General features: G+C 35.6%; 2 long non-coding RNA genes and 1 pseudogene across 3 annotated transcripts in view; 2 read left to right on the plus strand and 1 right to left on the minus strand.

The window, feature by feature from the left end:
• Positions 1–2503: 2503 nt before the first annotated feature.
• LOC145738142 (uncharacterized) lies at positions 2504–3847 on the minus strand. The gene is made up of 2 exons (XR_014180602.1): positions 3452–3847; positions 2504–3388 (listed from the first exon to the last, which is right to left on the minus strand). It is a non-coding gene; the product is annotated as an uncharacterized LOC145738142 (long non-coding RNA).
• Positions 3848–13781: 9934 nt separating this feature from the next.
• LOC145738100 (striatin-interacting protein 1-like) overlaps positions 13782–26886 on the plus strand; it is a 48439-nt pseudogene continuing 35334 nt past the window's right edge. The window contains exons 1-2 of the transcript XR_014180589.1: positions 13782–13812; positions 13865–14029. The product of XR_014180589.1 is annotated as a striatin-interacting protein 1-like (transcript). The remainder of the gene's footprint in view (positions 13813–13864; positions 14030–26886) is intronic.
• Positions 21783–23147, plus strand: LOC145738240 (uncharacterized). The gene is made up of 2 exons (XR_014180655.1): positions 21783–22174; positions 22238–23147. It is a non-coding gene; the product is annotated as an uncharacterized LOC145738240 (long non-coding RNA).

Consider the following 26886-nt stretch of genomic DNA (forward strand, 5'->3'; position numbering starts at 1 on the left):
GATTGATATGACAGGTTTCTAAAATTTAATTGAATATTAAATGCTTTAAGAAAATCAATGCCCAAAATCAACTCATGTTTTAAAGAAGGAATAACTAAAATTTTCAACAGTCTGGTAACATTACCTAAAGTTATAGGAGCCCAAAAATAACCTGACACACTCTGTAAGTTTCCGTCAGCAGTAGTGACGTGAAATGACGAATCTTCGGTCAAACATAAGTCTACGTCTTTAAGTATCTGCAGACCATCAAAACCCAGAATAGAGATAGAACTACCAGTATCGATCAAAGCCAAAAACGAACAATCAGAAATTCTAACATTTAAATATGGACGGTCATCAAACGATTTTTTAGCACAAACAGCACCGTCTTCAGTAACTTGACTATCACCAACAATAGGAACTTTTTCAGACATAAAAAATTTCACTTGGTCCAACCATTTATGCCAATCCAAAAGATCAGTCACTACTGACTGTCTTTTTTGTTCTCTTTCTTTTGAGAATTTTTTGTCGACCTGACAGAAGGATTGTTGGTCTTCCTGCCAGGTCTTGTGACGTTTTTTGAACAATTAGGACAGTTGGACTTCGTAAAATTTTCTTTACCACAACTGTAGCAATACAAACTCCTTTCGGCAGTACATTCAGTGTTTATATGACCGCGTTTCCTACAATTCCAACAAACCACACTAGAGGAAACAGAACTAATATTTCCAGAAAAGCCTGGCCTACTAAGATCAGGTTCCATTAAATTACCTCTATGTGTAGTTGGTCGGTACTGATTTGAAACATAGAGACTGTTCTCTATTCGTTTACACAAAGAAGTCAAGTCACTGACAGCAGTTATGTCATGCAATGCCAAAGTCCTAACATAATCCGGCATTAAATTTTCTCTGATAATGTCTACAACTTCTTTTTCAGAAGGAGCCTCAGTTAATCGATTGAAAAGACCCTCCATAGAACTAATAAATAAACAAACTGGTTCTTTAGGGTTTTGTTTCCTAGCTTTGATTTCTTCTAATAAGTTTCTATCATAGTGGTCACGCAAAAAAGTCTCTTTTAATTTACCCACTAAATCATCCCAATCAATAAAACGCCCCTTTTTATGATGATTATACCACCAAGTCCAAGCTTGCGAATCAAAAAGGTCTCCAGCAGAAGCAAAAACCTCATCTGTTGAGCAGCCACGAGACATTCTAAAGGTTTCTACCTTTTCAAGAAAAGCCATTAATGAACCCTCGCCAGTAAACTTTTGCAGTCCCCATTTATGTACAGGCACAGACTTGCTAACAACCTGATTAACTGCATTAGCATTAAAACTGACAGGACCCAAATTTGGGTCAAGAGGAGTTGAAGCAGCTGGAAAAACTTTAGCATCGAGATCACCTTCCAAAGTTAATATCTCAACATATAAATCATTCTTCCTTTGAGTTTCCTCATCAGAAGTATGATTCATACGATTAAGTCGGCCTGAGACATGCCAGAGCCGAGTTGAAATGTTTTTGTATGAAGGATCACTAGATGTACCGGTAAAACCTACTATTTTAACCTTAATTGATGCAATAGATAACGCCAGCTCCTTTTCATCAAAATCAAATTCAAATGGGTTCGACACTTGACAAATACTACGATTGGCATTTTCTTGAGCCAACAGTCCCCTCAAAATTTTACGTCTCTGATCAACAGTACCCAATGGCTTCATAGATCTGATAGAAATTTCATAATCTAGCTCATGGGCTTGCAAGGCATTAATTTGGAGAGCCATTATTAAAATTTCCAGTTTAACCCCAAAAACTAAATAAACACAAGTGATATATAAATTTTACAGCTAAAGTGCAACAAAAACAACTGACTTGGACAACAATTAAAAACTTGATCACTACTTGTGATCCAAGTTACTCAAAACTGATCAAATAAATCAGTCAATCAATAATTAAACACTTAATCAAATTAAGGAAAATTAAAATTGTCCAAATCAGTACAAATAAAATCTCTACCAAAAGAGAAAATTAATTCGCACTTTTAACTGCAAAACCGAACCACAATGTTATAGGTAAAACTACAAAAAAACTTAAGATAACGGGGCAAACCTGAAACTTCGGTCTAAAAATAGATTGGCACGGTCACAAGCAAAGCAAAGGTAAAAATGCAACGATAATACGATAAACCAGCAATTCCAAACTTGACACTCTTTAATTTAAGAATAAATATCTTATACTATCAACACGTCTGGCACCATGAAAAAACTAAGTAAATATTGTAGCCATGCAAAAATACACATGCACAAACAAGGCAGTCTGACAACCCACAATCCAAGCGTGCTCAATCCACTAAAAATCAAAAAGGCCCTTCACGTTGGTCGCCAATTTGTTATGATGAAACCTCACATTAATGAGATTACAACATTTTTCAATTAGATAGCTCAAGGTCGTGGATTAATTGCATAAGTTCATAACTAGCTATAGATGAACACACTTGGATATACTGCAGGAAATCAAACGAACCACTTGTTGTATATGTACACGTGTATATTACAAATTAAAATAACTACAATATTTACAAAAATTTACAAAATATTTATAAAATTTACAAAAGTTGCCACAAGAAAGTTGAAAACAAAAAAAAAAGTTAAATTTGAAATAAATTAAAAAAAAAAAACAGGAAAAGTTTTCCCAGTGCCAAACTGTAATTGACTGCCCTTACCAGTTGTCAAAGACGATGTTTGGGTCCTGGAACCTCCAGTATCCTCTTCCCAGTAGTCAGTAGTGGCCACCGCTGATTTCCAGGCAGGAAATGGGGTCCAGAGACTGGTGACAGGTACCTAGGGCAGAAAACAGCAGAACACCAGGGAAAACGAACAAACAGCTTCAACACTTGTTCCGGCAACCAAAAAGGTGACCAGAGGTGATGACAAGTGTTGAAGTTGTTTAGAGCAAACTAATATAACTAAAAAATAAAAATAAAATAAAATGAAATTAAATAAAACTAGTGATCAAGTGAGGAATCGTGGTGGTTCGACTCTGACCTTTCTAAACCTCTGTGGCCGGTGATCGGCTTTCCCAACACTTGGGCTGGTCCGGAAAACTCTGGACAAAGCAGTCCCGGTCAGGCTGATTCAATCCCCGATTGAAACGTTCCTTCCTCGGGAAAACCCTCAGATCTCTCAGGAAACCCTTGGAATTCCGGTCGGAAAGGTCTTTGAAATTCCGGTCGGAAAGGTCTTTGAATATCTGGTTGGAAAAGTCCCTGAATCTCCGGTTGGAAAAGTCCTTGACTCTCCGGTTGGAAAAGTCCTTGAATCTCCGGTTGGAAAATCTCTGAATCTCCGGTTGGAAAAGTCCTTGAATCTCCGGTTGGAAAAATCTCCGAATATCCGGTTGGGCCGAACACAATGCTGTGTTGGAAAATTGGGCCGATACAAAATAATTCAAAAGAACTAACAATAAAACCAATTTACCTGTAATTCGGCCAGATGTTTACGGATTAAAAATTCAAATTCACACACGCGCCTCACCGCTCAGAAAAAAGTCAGATGTCGGCAGTTCGGGTGCTGTAGTGGTAAAGAGACCGATATCACAAAGTGGGGTGATTAAATAGGCACATGGCACCTGACACAAAGAAACACGACCACAAACCGACGCTCCCCCGACAAAAATCGAAACCAATCACGTGACTACGGCACCTGATAACTTATCAGGTCACGCACCCACATTTACAACAAAATGTGCACAAAGTGCAATTGGAGGATTTAAGCGATCGGAATCGGTCTACCAGTGTAACTAGGCCCATGTACATTAAAAACACAAATCAAACGAGTTAACGGACGAAAACTCTATTTCGTACGTAACAGGGTATAATTCGCACATCATGCACAGTCCAACTGAACAAATTTTTTTCAACATTCTTTAACGACTAAAAAGAGAAAACAAATTTGAGTGCTAACCTAACCGAATTGTTTGTTTTTTATTATTTGTGAGGTTATTATTTCTTGTTTTAACTCCAGATTCTGCTTTTTTGTTTTTATTTCTTTGAAGTTAAAAAAATGCAGTGGTTTAGTTCAATTACTTCAACCTCATTTTAACCGAATTAGCGGATCGATATTGCTCAAAATAAACGTAGTGTATTATTGACTAGCGCCCCCATCTGGATCTAGTGCACTGTCTGAATCAGCAAGACCGGCAAATTGGGGTCACGATGTGGGTATTTAATCAGCGTCTCAAGCCATCGACGATTACCGAACTCTGGGGTCATCCCCAGAGGTCACGAGCGACAGTCCGAACTTTCTAGTGCCCGGACGGCTCGTTACCTTGCAGTGCCTTAAGTAAATCCTTTGGGCGTGTCGGACATAGGGGCACCCTGCTCGTATCGAGCGGGTTCCGCTTGGCGGCACATCAGAAGGTCTTACGCACATACCCCGACACCCACACACCCACACACAACCCCCTCTTGGACGGTGTTCGATGCTAAGAGTTATACAGTGCCAAATAAAGACGACATACTTAAGCTACGATCTTGTTTCTCTTCCTACGCTACCCCCTAAACGTGACATGGTGGAGGCGCCCCGTTCAATCCCCGTCTATTAATCTTCATATTGATAGACACACCCTCGCAAATTGAAGCCAATTAAGTCACGGGAAAAAGATGAAGGAATAACAGAGAAGAAAGAAGAGAGGCAAAGACCAGAAGAGAGACAAAGAGAGAGAAAGAAAGAGAGATCAGGAAGACGTCACAACAATGCCCACCCCAGAAGAATCAAGCGAGTTTTGAAGGACCAGCCTGCAGGTCCGCAGTTGCTTGAACTGAGTAGGGCAATATCAAGAGCGGCCTGTAGGTTGCCCTAAACATTTTAGTGTATAGGAGCACATATTAGTTTGTATAGTATTGGGTAAGATAAAACTAAATTTTTTGATGACTAGGTTTCGTAAAATAAGCGTATGTATAGTTAATGAAATAACAATTTTTTCTAGACCAGTGACGCCATTCCCGACCTAGGTACTTTGCTGAGGTAGCAAAATCGCGCAAGTATAAGGTGTTTTGTTTATAAATACATGTTATGTCTGTTTATGTTACTGGAGTCGGGCTTGTTTGCTAATTAATTGTTGACTTTAGGGGCCACCTAATTACCTCGTTGCGTCTATCGACAAATTGACCTGATCAAAGAAGCGAGAAGAAGAGGAGCAAGCCTAGGAGAAACCAGCATCTTCGGATGGGTTCCGCATCGTCGGTTCTACACCAGCGTGCACCCAGAGTCCCTTAAATGAAGGGCTGAAGAAGGTTCTCCAGATGGGCTTAGAAATGACGATGTATAGTAGTCCAAAGCAACGTGTGCTAAAAAGAGAGCACGCAATGGACCAAAGATGTCGAAGCTAAGCGATGGATTTCCGCTTAGACAAGGTAGTACCGAGAGAAGGTACTAGAAGATGGTGCCCGATGCAGGGGACAATTTACGCTTAAATGAGAAGGCAAGAAGATGGACGCAACAACAAGGTTGAAAGGTGACCCAATGAAAGGAATAATTGTTTTAGAGTATGCAAACATGGCAACGTCTAAAAATCGAGAAGTAGTTAAGATATTTGTTCAATAAAGTTTTTCCCACCCCTTTTCTAGAAGATAAGTAACACCTGTTAGCTTTAAGAAGTTGGTTTGAATAAAGTACATCCCCATCTGCTTTTTAAAGTAAGATTAGAGAATAAGTGAGTTGATTTTGTAAACATGGACTTTTAGTGTTCGGGGCGAACACTTGTTGGAAGGGGGAGATGTCACGAATAACATAAATTGCACTAAGTTCTGTTACCTAGTCGGGCCCCGGTCTCCCCTAGTGCACTGTCTGAATCAGCAAGACCGGCAAATTGGGGTCACGATGTGGGTATTTAATCAGCGTCTCAAGCCATCGACGATTACCGAACTCTGGGGTCATCCCCAGAGGGAGGTCACGAGCGACAGTCCGAACTTTCTAGTGCCCGGACGGCTCGTTACCTTGCAGTGCCTTAAGTAAATCCTTTGGGCGTGTCGGACATAGGGGCACCCTGCTCGTATCGAGCGGGTTCCGCTTGGCGGCACATCAGAAGGTCTTACGCACATACCCCGACACCCACACACCCACACACAACCCTCTCTTGGACGGTGTTCGATGCTAAGAGTTATACAGTGCCAAATAAAGACGACATACTTAAGCTACGATCTTGTTTCTCTTCCTACGCTACCCCCTAAACGTGACAATATAGCAACATAGCAACATCTATCGGTAGACAAGCATCAGTGTGTAGTAATGAAGCTACTCGATCAATGAGAGTCTACTCAGAAGCTTCTCTGGATGAGGAGCGCACGATGTATCCCTTACATTGAGCAAAGCTGTTGAGCTGAAGTCCAATCCGACGCGGAACAACTTTACTGGAGCAGAGTGAATACACTTCTGTTATTTCGTTTAAACACGTTCAATGCCTTTACGCTCTTACTTAATCTCGAAATAGAGTAATACCTTATATTTTGTTTATTCAGCGTATTATTTATTACTTATGTTTTGCAGCAATAGCACTGCACACGTGGCAATGCGCAAACTTGCCGTTTTCCTAGCCGATTCCATAGATGTAATTGTCATTCTTTCTGTTATGTACACTATTGTCAAAGTAATACGCATTGAAATGAAGAACAATGAAAGCAAATATGCCCTGGACATTTTTTCGTTTACTTTTGAAATTGGTGAGTTGCCTTTTGGCCCAACAAGTTAAACGAGACGTGCGGTTATTACTTTAATAAACGCCTTTACCGAGATCTTGTTTCAGAGGTAGAATTAAACCTATTGGTAGAAAAATATAATTTAATAACTAAATGACAGTTAAAACTAATTGACAAGATGATTGGTTTATCAACTTAGTGAATCGGAATAAAACCTTCAAACATAATTCCCAAAGTAACACATTATTTATTCTTTGGTGGAGGCGCCGATTTTGTTTCAGAATGACATTTGGTAGAATTTGCCGTATTTCAGAACGCCGTTTGGTAGAGTTGTTTCAAGTAGATGAAAAACACTGTTAAAAAAAAATATTTTGAAAAAATATTTTTGATTTTTCTTATTGTGAGTGACAATTACCTCTTTAAAACAAAAATATAATTTTTCTTCTTGCATGATTAATTCTGTCCTACATTGTCATTTTGAATATTTGTTTGCTAAATTGTTAAAAGCAAGTCAGTATAACTGAAACGATCGTGTCTTACGTTACAAAAGTCAAGAAATTAATGGCTAAGATAACTTTACGTACAGCACTGGCCGAACAAAAAGCCCCGGCCATCCCTAAATTTACGTGTCCACCTACGTTTAATCCATCAAGTGATTGTCCCATTACATTTTTAAATAAATATGAAAAGTCCGCAAGATTAAACAACTGGACTTATTCTTTAAAGATTTCATATTTTAATAATTATTTGAACAGACCAGCACAAGTTTGGTATCAAAAATATGTAAATGATCCAAAAAATGTTTTGAATACTTGGGCAATAATTCGAACAGATTTTCTAAAAGAATTCGCAGGTGACCAGCCATTTCTTAAACTAAAATTTAGATTAAACACGCGTAAACATCGGGACAATGAAGACATTAAAACTTATTATTATGACTTACGTACTTTGGCAAATGAAATTAACCCGGACATGTCTTTTGAAACTTTTAGAGATTATTTTGAAAACGGTTTAAATCCGTCGTGTTTTGAAATGTATTATTTGCTAAGCTCTAATAATAAAAATTTGAGTGATTTAAACCAACTAGTCTTGAAAATAATTGATATTAAAGAGCGTGTATTATTTAATCAAATGAATCGGCAAAGTAAATTTTACATTTCAGACGGAATGAATTTTCGGTCTCGTAATGATCGGTTGAAAAACAAATTTGACAAATACGGTACTAATCGTACTTGGCCAAATAAGTATTGTAAAAATTGTGAATTTCAGTCCAACAATTATTGTGGAAATAATAATTACAAAGGGGCCAAGTTAAACAAAAATGATTTTTACTATCGAAATGTGTCACGAGAAAAGCAAAATTATTCTAGGTTTAATCAAAATCGAGGTATAAGAAATAGTAATACCAGAAATAATTATTCATCAAAATGTAAAAATTTTAATCGAGGTAGCAACAAGTTTTACAATTTTGGACAAAATAAGAATGTTTCTACACATCAGAATCCTAGTAAATGTGAAAACTCAATGTTAAGTGTCGATGAAGTTGTTCTAACCTCGACAAACAGTAAAGATAGCAATTTATTGTCAATCAAGGCTTCAATAAATAACGAAGACAATTTGTTTGATGTAATTTTAGACACAGGATGTGAACCAAACTTACTTGATTTAAATCTTATAACTAACATGTCTTTCTCATCAGAGAAAATCCAATTAACTTCAGTAGGAGGTTATACTTTTAACCCAGTTGGTACTTCGAAAGTAACTCTAAAAATTAACAACATAAAGTTGGATATTGAAGCATTTGTAGTGAAAAATCTTTCTAAACCTTTAATTTTGGGACATACTTTTTTATCGAATTTTAACGCAATGATTTACAATAAAAATATTTTGAGTTTTTCAACAAACAACAACAATAAAGTAACAGTTAATCTCAATCGACCTGATTTAAATGTTACATCTAAAAACCAAGTTCAGAAAGAGTATCTAATGGGTGTAGAAATTTCTGACGTCGAAAAAACAGTAAAACCTGTAATAAAATTAAAAGTTGCTCGAAAGTATATTGTAAAACCAAATACGCAAATAACGTTAAGATTGACAACCGCGAATAATGTGCCTGATTTAACGAAATGCATTTTTATTAAAAGAGACAGTTATTTATGTTCAAGAAATCTCTGTGTAGGCACACCATTTTTGCAAAATGGGCACAATTTATACATTCAAATTGTCAATAAGGGATTTAGAACAGTTCCTATTTTAAAGCATTCTGTTATAGGTAAATTCGACGTTAATGAATCAATCAATACAAATACGACAAAGGATTCAATGTTTTGCATTTCTGAAAACGCAAATCAAAAACTGCTAATAAGTTTCAGTCCGATTTTCTTATTCAACCGAAAATGTTACATCCTAATTTGCAGTCAAGTAACATAAATGAAATCGATAATATTGATTATCGAAGAAAAGTTGCGATGTTTAAATCAACTCGTAAAACTTCACACCAAAATAGAGACACAGCTGACCAAGTCGAATTACAAAATGTAACATTCCCTGTATCCCAATTTTGTGGATTACATTATTCAAAGCAAAATGTGTGCTTTTAGCTTACTATTTAGTAGAAATTTGTATAAAAGTTGAGCTAAAAAAAAAAAAAAAAAAATCAAACAGTTTGGAGAAAAAATTGAATTTTACATACTGCACCATGCTATTAAATTAATTTTTACATGTCTTCTAAATCGGAAGTTAAAAATTAAATCCACACTGTAAAACAGCGGATTGTGTTATTTCGATGTCGATGTCAAGCATTCCCGATAACGACAAAAAATGTGCCGATGCTCTAAATGAAACTTCTAATTGTCGACAAATAATTTTTTTCTTATTATGTGTAGTACCAGCTTTAAATAAAAGCATAGTGCAGAGTTAAAAGAGGATTTCGATATGTTTCCACCGGTGAAAACGAACAGTACATAATAAACCGAAGGTTATTATTTGGTTGCTTGCAAAAATCGCGACATTAGTGGAAAATAAAGTAAAGCAGACTAATTAGTTCTATTTGACGCCGCGTGACGGTGTGACCGACTGGCTTTATTGCACTCGTCTAGTCGCATCGCCGCGAATGTGTCGACAAGAAAACTGCTGATTGATGAATTTTAATGTTTTAATATACCAGGTGTCCAAGAGCACCCTGGACATAGGAGATTAACATGGGGAAACGGTTTTGATTTTTTTGCGCCTGTACGGTTGATTTGATTGAAAAATCGTATTAATGAAAGTTGTAGGACCTATCACGGACTAGTTTTCTGTATTTTTTTCGGATCTCTAACTTGAGCCCTTTCGTCGTAAAACATGAACAAAAATGAGAAAATTTAAACTTTTGGCCTGCACTGTATAGGCGGTTGTCTGGCAACGGGTAAACATTTCATTGTTGCTGGTACGGTTTCTCGACAACCGCTTATACAGTGCAGGAAAAAAGTTTAAATTTTCGCATTTTTGTTCGTGTTTTACGACGAAAGGGCTCAAGTTAGAGATCTGAAAAAAATACAGAAAACTAGTCCGTGATAGGTACTACAACTTTCATTAATACGATTTTTCAATCAAATCAACCGTACAGGCGCAAAAAAATCAAAACCGTTTCCCCATGTTAATCTCCTATGTCCAGGGTGCTCTTGGACACCTGGTATATTTTTTTTTTAAATGCACATGATATTTTACCTATATGAAATAACAAGTCGAAATGTTGCATTGGCTATGAATAATTAAATTTGATTTTACTATGGAAAAAATGACAACTGATTTAAGTGACCCAAGTTATTTTTTTGAATACGAATGGTAAGTGATACATTTGTAATAAAGTATTTCTGAAGTGATATTTAACACATTCAACACACATACTACTCGAATGAGACGATAGGATCCACACATCATAATAATGTGATTTTATTTTTACTTTATTTCTGCTGAATTTCAACCTGTTAAATAATTTTAACCTGCTATTTAATTGAGGTGAAAAACGCTAGGTGAGCGTAATACCTTATTATGTAAGTGGCACATAGAGTTTGTTTCTTTAACCGACCCATTGTAATGAATTTTGTGAGTACTAAAGTTTCGAATTACATGCAGTTGAACTATTTTTGGTGCATCTGTACGAAGATGTCCAGCTCAAGATTCATAATTAAATGAAATAAATATTGAATTGCCAATGAAAAAATATTGGTATCTTTTATAAAGGAGTAATTTAAATACTCAAGAATTCAACAGGAAAAACAGTGTAATTCAATGTTGGTAGGAGTATTAGCTCTCAAAGTAGTTACTTCTGATTTTTCCCTTTTCAGTTGAGAAGTTTCTGATACAGAATAGTCTGTACATGTTGAGAGATATTTGTTTTAGTGCCACACAGCAATACTGTTTGCTGTTATCGATGTTAGGGCGGTGCATGAATTTTTCTCAAAGAACAAACCAAAAGTGTTTTTGAATACGAAACTAGTAGCAGGCTGAAATGATTGTGTGTATGCTAAACCTTATACATACGTTTATTAAGTTTTGAAAATTGGGTCTTTGAAGCAAATCGATACTAGACTTCTTTAAACTCGGATATAAAAAGGTCCATATAAAGTAGCTAAATTTGGCGACATTTTCAGGCAACGGAGATTCCTATTCCTGACAGCAACCGATTATACGTTATCCTGGAAATTTGCGTATTAGTTGCTTTGATCGGTTACCTTAATTTCGTTTATAGGATCATCTCATTACGATGTACAATAAGTTGTACAAATTTCTAGCAGACTGACTACGACTACTTTTTGAAACAAATATTAAACTGCTGAATAATTCAGAGTTACAAGCCCGATAGTCAAAATGCTCATAATTAAGTTATAAAAATGATTTATTTTTATTTGCTTAAATGAATTATCCTACAGTAGGATATATTTTGTTTTTTTGTGCACATGAAAAAATGCGATATATAGGTACGTAACCTAACCAATTGATTAGATAATTCTTTTCTTATGCCGCAGGCAGATGGTGATCACTTTGTTATTTAAGTCATCGCGGTACGTTCGTTAACAAAAACTGCGTATGGATAAATATCATTGTAATTTCATTTTGACATGCAAATTTTTAGCATATGAGAATAATTATTAAGAAAAATGGCCATTGTTATTATAAAAGTTAAGAAGTGTACACTTGAGTTTTATATCGTGATTTTTCATTGTTTGAGTAAATCGATTGATTGAAGACTTTATTTAACAAAACTGGGCTAAATACTTATTGAACATTGACAAATAAAGACTGGATTGCACGGTCAAAATGTCAACAGACTACTTATTACCTATGCTGATTTTTATACTATTTGGAAAATAGTAAGACAGATACATGGTATATTTTGAATTATACCACACGAAATAAAGCGTTACAAAAATACATCAGCTCTTGGACTAAAGCAAAAGCGAACATCGCTGCTTATCGTCCGGCTGATAATCCGAATGATGACAAACTTTAGCCTTGATTAAGTTTAGTAAGGCAAAGTGAAACTAAGACAACACTGCAAATTTGTGGAGTTATTTTTAATATGCCAGAAATGATTTAAGTTAATCATTTAATACTTGCGTTTGCATACTAATAACATATTTTTATTTTTACAGAAATCAATGAGGGAAAAGCATTTGATTGAGGACATTACGTCCAATTTTTGATAAAACAATCTTCTCCAAAAGGATTTGAAGTTAATTAGAAACGGTTAATGTTTTTGTATTTTTTGAAACAGGCAAATACGTTCTACTTTCCATAAAATGAAAACTAGAGCGTCTTATACTTACGGAGTTCAAACTTTTTAGTTTCAGGACCGGATTCCTGATTATTTTTACATGTCAATTAACTTTATAAAGTAATACGCAAGACTGCATGCAAATTAGAATTTGAATATAAGTATATTAGGCCTTAATGAACACATATTAACTTTTGTTCTTGTTTTTATTATATGTAAACAAACCACTTGAGGGAGCCATAAGGAGCCAATGTACTAAGTGACGCTGTGCAAAGCCAGTATTGGAAGACCAATAAAGATGACACTTAACCTTATCACCAACGTCAACCACGTGATGTTAATGGAACCTAAGCAGGAAGAACTATGAAATTGACATTGCTAGACTTCAACTACTGTACTATTTGGTGACCAGTGAGGGACAATGGGTTAAGTCATGGACAGGACAATTTGTGATTTTGACAAATCATTTTCGTGCAGACTGTGGCGCAATACAAATCGCAAAATCAGAACTACTTGTATTAGAGTAAAATGGTGCGTATTTAAGGGCTACCCAAGTTTTCAAATGTGTTATGTTAATTTAAGGGTTACTTCAATGATTAGGATTACTATAATTTTAAGGTACGACGAAGCGATGACGGAAAATGGAGAAAGTAAGCTTTTTAGAAAATATATGATAAAAAAAATTAAAATTAAAATCAAAATTTTCGATTACTCCATTTTTCTAATAATATTATGATAAGATGAATTTTATATAAGGTTAGCGTTAACTTAGATTAGTAATTAGAATTGTCAAATGTAGGAATTACCTCTCTTAGTTTAAACTGGAAGACCAGTTTCATGGAGGAGGGGCAAATGTCACGAAGAATAATAAATCAAGTTTATTTCACTTGAACGAAAACATTAAAAAATGTGGAATTTATATTACTTGAGCGGAAACATTAAAATTGTGGAATGCGGTCAGAGTGCAACTGCACTTATGATGCATTTGCTGAATTGCGAAATATGTGGAATGTTTTCCAAGTACCGAGGGTCGAAAGGTCGTCACGAGTTGTCGGCTAGACGAGACCAGGTCTGGGAATTTTGATTGGTGGAACCAGTGTCTGGAATGCTATAAAAAGGAAGTTGTACCCTAGAGAGGGGTTCGGTTCAGTTCAGTTCTTTCCAGTCAGTCCAGTTTTGCTGTGCACCACGTCGGAGAAGGCAGTACCTAGCCAGAAGACTCCGCTCACGCCACAGAATGTAGTCGTCCTGAATTCTGCAACCCGCACCGGGTTTACAAATTAATTAAATAGTAAACCATAATAAATCGCGAGTGCCAAACCCTCCAGGAAGCTGCCCTGAAGCTTAACTCATACTTATGTCGTTAGGTGGCATGACAAAGCTAAATGTAGTTTTTTACTGATTTATTTCTGTCTAAACAATGTATTTTGTGGTGATAAGAAATAAAAGCGGGAAAACGCCAGAGTGCGAATTTACCACCCCAAGAAAGAAGACAGTATGGAAATCGCAAAGACAAATATTTATTCTTCTTCACCTCCTACTAGTGATTCAGATTTGCTGGAAGCTCAGAATCAAAAGAGAAATACTAGACCGATTAGACGAGTATATAATCTATGTTTTTATTTATTTTGGGATGTTTTTTGACTTCCATACACTTAATAAACCATAAAGTTAAGAACAAATTGGAGGGTCATAGTTAGAATTTCAAACATTGCAATCACTTTCTGTTAAAATTTAAAATTATCAATATTTTGTTGCTCTTGTAAGTTTTAGGAAACACTGAACTTTGAAATAATAATTTAGCAATCGAATCACCCATCTTTTACTTGTGCCAGGTGTGAGTTAATAAATCCTCATTGAAGCAGTATTGTTATTTATGTTTGCGTTTGAGATAACTAAACGCTTTTGTCTAAGATATGCATCTGCAAATGCTTTGTTTTATGGAGTACATTTACATCGTCGATTTAGTCGAGTCGTTTGTTGCCGTAGATTGAATTAAGTTTGAATTTTCAAACAGCTTGAGATATTCAAGTTTAAATCTTAAATTAGCAATACGATAAAAATTCTTTGAGTTAAACCAACTTTCTCAATTGCTTTAGCTAAGCTAAACATTTTGAATATTTCGAACTTCCGCCATTTTTGGGGTTTCAGCGACTGAAAGAAGCTCAAAATGTTCGTTTTGAACTGCTCCTTTATTTCCTGCTAACCGTAGGATGTTACGGTTTTTTTTTTGGCAAAAGGTTTGTTTTCTTTGATTTTGGGGGGGGGTACTTACATTTTGCTATTCTACTGCAATTTACAGTAGGCCGGCTGTCACAAATTACCTTTTTTTTAACTAATTCACACACTATCTGAGCGAGTAAGCAAAATGTTTCACTTCTTCTAAAGTAATCTAACATTAAAGATAGTAATAACATAAAACTTTAATTTCAATAAATAAATACATGTAAACATTCTCTGGTTTGACATTGACATGATGGTTCAGCGACGGTTGACTGTATTGATTGATGTATTGATTTTGTGGTTTTGTATTCTGTCATATTTAGAGTTCAAATTAACGACCAATGGTAAAATAGTTTTATTACAGGTGTCTATTTTGACCAATTGCAGCTTAACTTAAGAATGGTCTAGAATCTAGTTTAGGCAAACTGCCATTTTCTTTTTGGGTTTTGATTCCACATGGTGGACATTAACCATTAACGCTTGAGCGGATTTTTCAAATCAAAGTAGGTTCATCAGTCGTTAAAAATATTATAGAATTAAGTTTCTGAAATACCTTCTTGGGGATTTAAAGAAAAGACTTTGGTAAATTCCTATTTTGTATTACCAGGAAAAGCCCATCAACAACTCGGGTAAGTTTAAGTTGCAATTGTGCTTATAAATACTCACTTAATGTAGGTTGCTATTGTCAATCCTAGCGTGCTTGACAGTCATTGTAACTAGAACATGTTTTCTAGGCTTTTTCCTTTCCCACTTTTACCTCCGGTGCTCCACAAGGAAAACAGCACTTGACACAATCGATCACCAACTCAACGAACACCAGCACATACACTTGCAATCAGCCCTTGTTGAGAGTTTAAGCTGTCCTCATTAATTGACACATTAGGCCTGCCTGTGCAGCATTAACTGAAGTGTCCAGGGAGTATTAGCAATCTTGAAATAAGGTCAGTCTAGTCATAAGCAGATCTGCAGGCTGCAAACAAAGTTTCCTGGTCTCTGATTCACCATTGAGCACAAGCGGTCGATATATAGTAGTAATAAGGAACTTTGACATCTTCCATTACCAGTGAGAGTGTGCTCACTAAGATTTTTGGGTTTGTAAGCTCACACTAAATGCATTTAGTTGGGGTCCAGTGCTGCTTGAAAGCACAAGTTTGTCTAGTTTGATCTAAAATATTTGATTGAAGGTTACCTTTTTCTTTTGCCAACCTTCTGTGAACACAATCTAACACTCACCTATCCAGACTTGTACCGTAGTTAAGGTTCCGTATTCCCAAATACCCAACTTTGAGTCCATCATTAAAATAACCATTTAATCTCCCCTTTTGTAAACTGATTTGATTATAAATAGCATACACAACATGTGGTACATATTGCTGTGCTTTTAAACTTGACATTTTAAGGTTAGGTTCTGAATTGTCACTCAGTACATTAAACGTATACTTTTGATTTTTGACAGTCGCTAATTTTGTTTTTAAATAAAGAAGAGGCCTTTGCCATAAAACGGGGTAATTGGTGGTATTATTTAGGATTTGTATTTTGCATTACTGATATTTGGTCTAGCGTTTGGGGATTTCCCGCTTTAGCGTTCGTTTACAGCTCTTCTCAAGACCTACACGACGGTGCAAAGTGGGTGGCGCCATTGAAATTTAGCTTGTTAACCTACACCACTCTCCGTGAGTAGTTAGCCTGGGGCATTCACCGAGTGGCTTGAAGAGGTCCCGTGACCACCCAATCTTGTTTTGTAAAATAAAATCTTCCAGTTCGTATTTTCAATCTAGCAAATTCTATTGTTACAAGGACGATTGAATATACAGTGAAGTCGCGCAGGTTGGAACAATTTTTTTTAAAATAAAGTGTTTGGTTTTTTGGAAATACGCTCCTACACGTCGATATTTATTTTTGTCTGTGGTTTTTTTTTATGGTAAATGCATGTATAAAGGGCGGCCCGAAAATAACTTACTATCTATCAATTTCATTTTTTCAAATGGAACTACCCATTTTTTATTTTATTTTTAAATTGTGCATCAAATTCTAGGTAGGAAAAAAATTTAATAAAAAAATAATTTAATTTTTTTCTTAACAAAAAAATTAAAAAAGAATATTTTTTTATTAAAATTAACTTATTTTTGTTCCGCTAATTGTATACGCGCATTTACCTTTAAAAGCCGCATGTATACAGGGTAATTCAAATTCGACCCTCACCATTGGGATCTCGGAAACTATAAGAGATACGAGAAAGTTTAAATTGGGGCAAAGTTGCGCAATTTAAAGCAACTTTTTATTGCCACTTTTTCCTTGCTATTCGATGACGGATTCAAATTTGCCACACGACGTTTCGTTTTTGTCAGTCATCATCAAGTTTCTTTTTTCTTATGGGCGCCATATTGGATTTTTAGCCCACCAAATAGTACGTTTTATTTTGATTTTAGTGATGTATAATAACTTATGATTTGCTTGATAAATGACAAAATAATTCAATAAAAACTATTTTTACTTTAGTTATTGGCTTGGAGTTAATGGGCCGTTTTATAAAATGTTATTATTTGACAGTACTTGTCAAACACGATAATTCGGACGATCATTAGAGCAAGTCAATCATAATTAAAAATGTATCTAGAAAAGAAACCTCCACAGAAAATGTTATTATTATACAAGCATTGCTGAACTATTTAGGTTAATCAGAAAAAGAGATTTGTCAGCATTATCTCTAACTTAAACAGCACATTTATGTTTCCAAGATAAATATCATCATTTTAGAAACTTTATTTTTTGCCAAATTAATTTTTTTTTATGTTAAGTACAAGTTTATAGTTATTTATACAGCAAGTGACTTAAACCATTTTTTATTCATTCATATTTATTCGAGTGAATAACCCAGTTTAACTCACGTGTTTTATACAGTATTTTATTAAATTTCGACTTCTTATATTAAAAAAAAACTAAAATTATAGTTCTATTAAATTTGCACCGCGCCCCGTAGATGTAACATTGATGTTTGTTTCTTTACATGTAAATAGGCGAATGTCATTCAGAGTGATTGAATAGTTATTTATACAGCAAGTGACTTAAATCATTTTTTATTCACGAAAAGAACAACTAGGTCCACGAGCGTAGCGAATGGCCTAAGCTCTTCGATCGATTGAATAAACCGGTTTAAGTCACGTGTACACCTTTGTGACTAAGTATGTTCAGGCCAATTGCGTGTGACAAGTACTACCAAGTAATATTCATAAAACGTCTCATTAACTCAAAGCTAACTAAGGTAAAATTAGTTTTTATTGAATTATTTTGTTAATTATGAAGCAAATCATAAGTTATTATACATCACTAAAATCAGAATAAAACGTACTATTTGGTGGGCTAAAAATCCAATATGGTGCCCATAAGAAAAAAGAAAGTTGATGATGACTGACAAAAACGAAACGTCGTGTGGCAAATTTGAATCCATCATCGAATAGCTAGGAAAAAGTGGCAATGAAAAGATGCTTTTAGTTTTGGGATATCTCTTCAAATAAGGTTAGAAATAAATAAAAACAAACAGTTAAATTTTCAGTTTTTTTCGGATATCTTCGGTATATCAAGTACTCGGAAAATCAAAATTTTTAAAACAGCATTTGATTGAGCTTTAAATTGCGCAACTTTGCCCCAATTTGAACTTTCTCGTATCTCTTATGGTTTCTGAGATCCCAATGATGAGGGTCGAATTTGAATTACCCTGTATACAGTAAGGACGCGTAGGTTGGAACAAATATATTTAAAATTAATTGTTTTGTTTTTTGGAAATACGCTCGTACACGTCGATTTTTATTTTTGTCTGCTTTATTTTATGGTAAATGCATGTATACAATTACCGGCCGAAAAATAAGTTAATTTTAATAAAAAATTATATTTTTTTTTTAATTTTTTTATTAAGAAATTAATTAAATTATTTTTTTAGTTTAATTTTTTTCCTACTTAGAATTTGATCCACAATTCAAAAATAAACTTAAAAATAGGTAATTCTATTTGAAAAAATGAAGGTGATGGTAGTAACTTATTTTTGGGCCGCCCTGTATACATTTATTTACCATAAAAAAAACCGCAGACAAAAATAAATATCGACGTGTGGAGCTTATTTCCAAAAAAAAACATATCTTTATTTTTAAACGAATTTGTTCCAACCTGCGCGTCCTCACTTTATACAAGGTGGCCAAAAAACAGTCAAATTTGAAAGTAACTGTGCCAGTTGTTACCGCGTTCACCCGGTTCTAAGTAGATATGAAACCTAGTTCACTGGGTACACAAATTTGTTACACTTTTTTTTAAAGGAGGTGCCTGGGTATTTTAAATCGTCAAATAGTAGTATCGGTACTTAGGCGCAAACACGACTTCCGGCCTCGTGAAAGGTATACCAGGTGTCCAAGAGCACCCTGGCCATAGGAGATTAACATGGGAAAACGGTTTTGATTTTTTTGCGCCTGTACGGTTGATTTGATTGAAAAATCGTATTAATGAAAGTTGTAGTACCTATCACGGACTAGTTTTCTGTATTTTTTTCAGATCTCTAACTTGAGCCCTTTCGTCGTAAAACACGAACAAAAATGAGAAAATTTTTATCTTTTTACCTGCACTGTATAAGAGGTTATCGAGCAACCGTACCAGCAACAATGACCTGTTTACCCGTTGCCCGACAACCGCCTATACAGTGCAGGCCAAAAGTTTACATTTTCTCATTTTTATTTTTGTTTTACGACGAAAGAGCTCAAGTTAGAGATCCGAAAAAAATACAGAAAACTAGTCCGTGATAGGTACTACAACTTTCGTTATTAAGATTTTTCAATCAAATCAACCGTACAGGCGCAAAAAAATCAAAATCGTTTTCCCATGTTAATCCCCTATGTCCAGGGTGCTCTTGGACACCTGGTATTTTGTCACGTTAGGGGGTAGCTCAGAAGAAGGAAACTACAGGAGTACAGGTAATCCACTTTTATTCAAGATAAAACTACAATGGGCTTACCCCCAGATTGCCAAGAAGGCGAGGATTATGATGTACGGTGTATCAGCGGGAATGGTTGTTACGGTCCTGGCAGAGTAATAATTTTATTGCCCGCAAGAGGCGCTGACCAGGGAGATTTGGTAATGGAGGCACGACGCGGGGTAGTAGAGTTATTTTAGGTGTGTTGATAATCACATTAAATAAATAAAAATCAGCGGGTTATTTCATTCCCCGCCATCGTTGGTCCTTCGAGCCGGATTAATTAATAAAAATAAAGTGAGTACGAAGTACGATTCAGTACAAATACTGCAAATACAGCAAGAAGCCAAGAAGTTAGAATAGAAGTCATCCAGTCATCCAGTCATCAATCCACCAAATAGCAATCGAACATAATACAAGCGAAAGTCACAGGTATTCTAATAGATAGTGCTAAATAACATTTGTTTGAGCATCATAATCGTCTTCAAATACGAAATTTCGTCGGCCGATCAGCCGATCTCGAATATTTCGTTGGACAACCATTTTTGACGTCACACACCGGTCGCGGCCATGTGTCCGTCTCGCCTGGAGGAAGAATAATACCACAGGGCCGGCTTAACAATATTTACAACAAAGTTGAATTATAAAAGCAGCTACTGATCCCGTCGTAAGTAAATGGTACTTGTTTTAACTATCAGTACCTAGTTGTCCGATAATTAATTAGTAATAAGAACGGTAAGTGAACAAATAAATCAACTGATGTATATGCTTATTTAGTTTTAAGAATTTGTCATTAAATTAATAGAAAGTACAAATAGAAATAAACATGTCGTCTAAAAGAGAAATAATTAAAAAATTGAAGAGTTTGTTTCCTTTCAAATTGAATCGCAATTAAATAGATTTAGTGAGTTTGTTTCAAATTGTAGTACCTCAACAAACAAGCTGAGTATATCTGAAAGATATAAGAAATGCGAGATTTTATGGGATAGTTTTAACTCAGTTCAACTTGAGCTTGAGTTTCATGAAGAAAGTGAAGATCAAGAAAGGCAAGTTTTTGAGGATATCTATTTTGAAACCATTTGTAAGTTTAAGGACCTCTTGAAGGAGCCTGCACAGTCATCAACTACTGAGGTCAGTAATCAAGCTTTAAATTCTAATTTTGTTAAATTACCTCCATTAGATTTACCCACATTCAAGGGTAACTATGATGGATGGCTCCAGTTTGTCGACCCATTTACTGCTTTAATTCATTCAAATAACTCTTTAAGTGACGTTCAAAAATTTTACTATTTAAAATCGTGCTTAAGGGGTGATGCAACTCGGGTTATTCATTCAATAGAAGTAAATGATATAAATTATGAAATAGCATTTAAATTATTAAGAGAAAGATATGAAAATAAAAAAGTTATCATCCAAAGTCACATAAAATGTTTATTTGATTTGCAAAGTAGGAAAAAATACACTTGATGACTTGCGAAGCCTTTCTGACAATATTCAAAAATCTAAAGGCTTTAAAAACTCTTAAAGAGCCAGTTGAAAGTTGGGATACGCTATTATTATACATGTTCAGCAATAAATTAGACTTAAATTCAAAACGAGAATGGGAGGGCTTGTGTATAAAAAAAGAAAAAGTAAGTTGTGATGAATTTCTAATATTTTTAGCTGTCACGATGTCAAATTTTGGAAAATCTAGAAGCACATAAGGTCAGTCAAAATAAACAAGTTAATCAAAATGTTAATAATCAAATACATCAAGGTTCGGGTGATTTTTCTAGAATGAAAAGCCAAAAAAGTAGTCATGGTCTAGTTGTCTCTCATTCTGAAGAAGATAATAGCATTCCTAGCCCTCAGTATAGTAATTTCTTAATCTGCAAGGAATCAAAACATTACATTTATCAATGTCCAAGGTTTTTGGCTTTATCTGAAACTCAAAGGTTAAATGGAATAAAAAAATTGCATTTATGTTTGAACTGTTTTAGAACTAATCACCTGAGCACTCGATGTGCTCTGAAAGGTTGTCAAAAATGTGGCAAACCGCATAATACATAGTTGCATATCAACTTCAATCAGCCAAGACCTGAAAACTTATTTTCTGCAACTGAAACTAGTAATGAAAGTTCTGTTGGTACTGTTGTTACGCACACAAGTTCAAATAGTGAAGGTGAAGTGTTGTTTGTTACGTACGAAATAGAGTTTTCGTCCGTTAACTCGTTTGATTTGTGTTTTTAATGTACATGGGCCTAGTTACACTAGTGGACCGATTCCGATCGCTTAAATCCTCCAATTGCACTTTGTGCACAATTTGTTGTAAATGTGGGTGCGTGACCTTATAAGTTATCAGGTGCCGTAGTCACGTGATTGGTTTCGATTTTTGTCGGGGAAGCGTCGGTTTGTGGTCGTGTTTCTTTGTGTCAGGTGCCATGTGCCTATTTAATCACCCCACTTTGTGATATCGGTCTCTTTACCACTACAGCACTCGAACTGCCGACATCTGATCCTTTTTTCTGAGCCGTGTGGCGTGAGCCGTGTGAATTTGATTTTTAATCCGTGATCATCTGGCCGAATTACAGGTAAATTGGTTTTATTGTTAGTTCTTTTGAATTATTTTGTATCGGCCCAATTTTCCAGCACAGCATTGTGTTCGGCCCAACCGGATATTCGGAGATTTTTCCAACCGGATATTCGGAGATTTTTCCAACCGGAGATTTAAAGACACTTTCCAACCGGATATTCGGAGATTTTTCCAACCGGAGATTTAAAGACACTTTCCAACCGGAAATCTAAGGGCTCTTTGACCGGAAATCTGAGGGTTTTCTGACCAGAGATCCAGGGATTTTTCCGACCGGAGAACATTTCAATCGGGGATTGAATCAGCCTGACCGGGACTGCTTTGTCCAGAGTTTTCCGGACCAGCCCACGTGTTGGGAAAGCCGATCACCGGCCACAGTTTCAAAAGGTCAGAGTTGAACCACCACAATTCCTCACTCGATTCAGTCTAGTTTGATTTAGTTTTATTCAATTTTATTTTATTTTTATTTTTTATTTATATTAGTTTGCTCTAAACAACTTCAACACTTGTCACCACCTCTGGTCACCTTTTTGGTTGCCGGAACAAGTGTTGAAGCTGTTTGTTCGTTTTCCCTGGTGTTCTGCTGTTTTCTGCCCTAGGTACCTGTCACCAGTCTCTGGACCCCATTTCCTACCTGGAAATCAGCGGTGGCCACTACTGACTACTGGGAAGAGGATACTGGAGGTTCCAGGACCCAAACATCGTCTTTGATAACTGGTAAGGGCAGTCAATTACAGTTTGGCACTGGGAAAACTTTTCCTGTTTTTTTTTTAAATTCCAAATTTAACTTTTTTTGTTTTTTTTTTCCATTTGATTTAAATTTAACTTCAATTTTGTTTTCTTTTATTTTAATTTAAATTCAACTCTCTTTTGTTTCTCGGCAACTTTTGTAAATTTTGTAAATTTTTGTAAAGTTGTAAATATTGTAGTTTTGTTTTTTAACTTGTAATATACACGTGTACATATACAACAAATGGTTCGTTTGATTTCCTGCAGTATATCCAAGTGTGTTCATCTATAGCTAGTTATGAACTCATGCAATTAATCCACGACCTTGAGCTATCTGATAAAAAAAAGTTGAAATCTCATTAACGTGAGGTTTCATCATAACAAATTGGCGCCCAACGTGGGGCCTTTTTGATTTTTAGTGGATTGAGCACGCTTGGATTGTGGGTTATCGGACTGCCTTGTTTGTGCATGTGTATTTTTGCATGGCTACAATATTTACTTAGTTTTTTCACGGTGCCAGACGTGTTGATAGTATAAGATATTTATTCTTAAATTAAAGAGTGTCAAGTTTGGAATTGCTGGTTTATCGTATTATCGTTGCATTTTTACCTTTTGCTTTGCTTGTGACCGTGCCAATCTATTTTTAGACCGAAGTTTCAGGTTTGCCCCGTTATCTTAAGTTTTTTTTGTTTTTACCCATAACTTTGTGGTTCGGTTTTGCAGTTAAAAGTGCAAATTAATTTTCTCTTTTGGTGGAGATTTTATTTGTACTGATTTGGACAATTTTAATTTTCCTTAATTTGATTAAGTGTTTAATTATTGATTGACTGATTTATTTGATCAGTTTTGAGTAACTTGGATCACAAGTAGTGATCAAGTTTTTGATTGTTGTCAAAGTCAGTTGTTTTTGTTGCACTTTAGCTGTAAAATTTATATATCTCTTGTGTTTATTTAGTTTTTGGGGTTAAACTAGAAATTTTAATAATGGCTCTCCAAATTAATGCCTTGCAAGCCCATGAGCTGGATTATGAAATTTCCATCAGATCTATGAAGCCATTGGGTACTGTTGATCAGAGACGTAAAATTTTGAGGGGACTGTTGGCTCAAAAAAATGCCAATCGTAGTATTTGTCAAGTGTCGAACCCATTTGAATTTGATTTTGATGAAAAGGAGCTGGCGTTATCTATTGCATCAATTAAGGTTAAAATAGTAAGTTTTACCGGTACATCTAGTGATCCTTCATACAAAAACATTTCAACTCGGCTCTGGCATGTCTCAGGCCGACTTAATCGTATGAATCATACTTCTGATGAGGAAACTCAAAGGAAGAATGATTTATATGTTGAGATATTAACTTTGGAAGGTGATCTCGATGCTAAAGTTTTTCCAGCTGCTTCAACTCCTCTTGACCCAAATTTGGGTTCTGTCAGTTTTAATGCTAATGCAGTTAATCAGGTTGTTAGCAAGTCTGTGCCTGTACATAAATGGGGACTGCAAAAGTTTACTGGCGAGGGTTCATTAATGGCTTTTCTTGAAAAGGTAGAAACCTTTAGAATGTCTCGTGGCTGCTCAACAGATGAGGTTTTTGCTTCTGCTGGAGACCTTTTTGATTCGCAAGCTTGGACTTGGTGGTATAATCATCATAAAAAGGAGCGTTTTATTGATTGGGATGATTTAGTGGGTAAATTAAAAGAGACTTTTTTGCGTGACCACTATGATAGAAACTTATTAGAAGAAATCAAAGCTAGGAAACAAAACCCTAAAGAACCAGTTTGTTTATTTATTAGTTCTATGGAGGGTCTTTTCAATCGATTAACTGAGGCTCCTTCTGAAAAAGAAGTTGTAGACATTATCAGAGAAAATTTAATGCCGGATTATGTTAGGACTTTGGCATTGCATGACATAACTGCTGTCAGTGACTTGACTTCTTTGTGTAAACGAATAGAGAACAGTCTCTATGTTTCAAATCAGTACCGACCAACTACACATAGAGGTAATTTAATGGAACCTGATCTTAGTAGGCCAGGCTTTTCTGGAAATATTAGTTCTGTTTCCTCCAGTGTGGTTTGTTGGAATTGTAGGAAACGCGGTCATATAAACACTGAATGTACTGCCGAAAGGAGTTTGTATTGCTACAGTTGTGGTAAAGAAAATTTTACGAAGTCCAACTGTCCTAATTGTTCAAAAAACGTCACAAGACCTGGCAGGAAGACCAACAATCCTTCTGTCAGGTCGACAAAAAATTCTCAAAAGAAAGAGAACAAAAAAGACAGTCAGTAGTGACTGATCTTTTGGATTGGCATAAATGGTTGGACCAAGTGAAATTTTTTATGTCTGAAAAAGTTCCTATTGTTGGTGATAGTCAAGTTACTGAAGACGGTGCGTTGTCTTTGTCCACGGAAATTTCCGTTAATCCTGTTTGTGCTAAAAAATCGTTTGATGACCGTCCATATTTAAATGTTAGAATTTCTGATTGTTCGTTTTTGGCTTTGATCGATACTGGTAGTTCTATCTCTATTCTGGGTTTTGATGGTCTGCAGATACTTAAAGACGTAGACTTATGTTTGACCGAAGATTCGTCATTTCACGTCACTACTGCTGACGGAAACTTACAGAGTGTGTCAGGTTATTTTTGGGCTCCTATAACTTTAGGTAATGTTACCAGACTGTTGAAAATTTTAGTTATTCCTTCTTTAAAACATGAGTTGATTTTGGGCATTGATTTTCTTAAAGCATTTAATATTCAATTAAATTTTAGAAACCTGTCATATCAATCAATCTTTAATTCAGTGTCTGTTATAAATAAGATTCAGTCTGCTGAAGAGTTAACTTTGACACAGACTGAAGAACTTAATAAGATCAAGGATCTGTATAAAACTATTGCACCAAAAAATAAATTGGGTTTAACCCATTTAATTAAACATACCATTAACACCGGTAATGAAAAGCCTGTCAAACAGAGACAATACCCATTATCATATGCAATGCAAAAGTGTCTTAACGAGCAGGTGGATGAAATGCTGGAGCTTGGTATAATAGAACCTTCCAATTCACCTTGGTGTTCGCCTATGTGGCTTGTCAAAAAAAGTGATGGCTCATTTAGAGTGTGCTTGGATGCCCGGAAGCTTAACTCTGTTAGTATTCCTAGTGCATATCCAATGCCTCTTATTGATTCTATTGTCACCAAAGTTCGTGATGCGAAATTCCTGTCTTCAATTGATTTAAAGCAAGCTTTTCATCAAATTCCACTTAATGACACTTCAAAAGAGAAAACCGCTTTTGCAGTGCACTGGCTTTTCCATTATAAAGTTTTACCTTTTGGATTGAATGATAGTGCCCAAAGTATGTGTCGATTAATGGACATGGTTATAGGACCGGCTTTAGAGCCTTATGTATTTTATTATCTTGATGACATTATTATTGTCACACCTGACTTTGACACACACTGTGAGATTTTGAAAAAACTATTTATGCGTCTTAAGGATGCTGGTTTGACTATTAATTTGGACAAAAGTCAATTTTGTAGGTCGTCTCTCAAATTTTTAGGTTATATTGTTGATCGTGATGGGCTTAGGACCAACCCTGATAAAGTTTCTGCTATTTTGGATTACCCTGTTCCTGAAAATACTACGCAAATTCGTAGACTTGTCGGTTTGATAGGTTATTATCGTAGGTTTCTTAAGGATTTTTCGTCCCTATGTAGTCCAATTACCGATCTTTTGAAAGGGCGTAAAAAAGGTCAACCTATTGTTTGGACCCCTGAAGCAAACATTGCTTTTGCTAAAATTAAAGAGGCACTTACTACTGCTCCTGTTCTTGCCAGTCCTGATTATACCAAGCCTTTTAGTTTAATGTGTGATGCTTCTGACACAGGAGTTGGCTGTGTGTTGTATCAAGAGGAGGACGGTTTGGAACACCCTATTGCCTATGCGAGTAGAACTTTGAACAAATGTCAACGTAAATATACAACCACTGAAAAGGAAT

Source organism: Ips typographus, linkage group LG15 (assembly GCF_016097725.1).
Source record: "Ips typographus isolate SLU linkage group LG15, UJ_Ityp_2.0, whole genome shotgun sequence".
Taxonomy (NCBI): domain Eukaryota; kingdom Metazoa; phylum Arthropoda; class Insecta; order Coleoptera; family Curculionidae; genus Ips; species Ips typographus.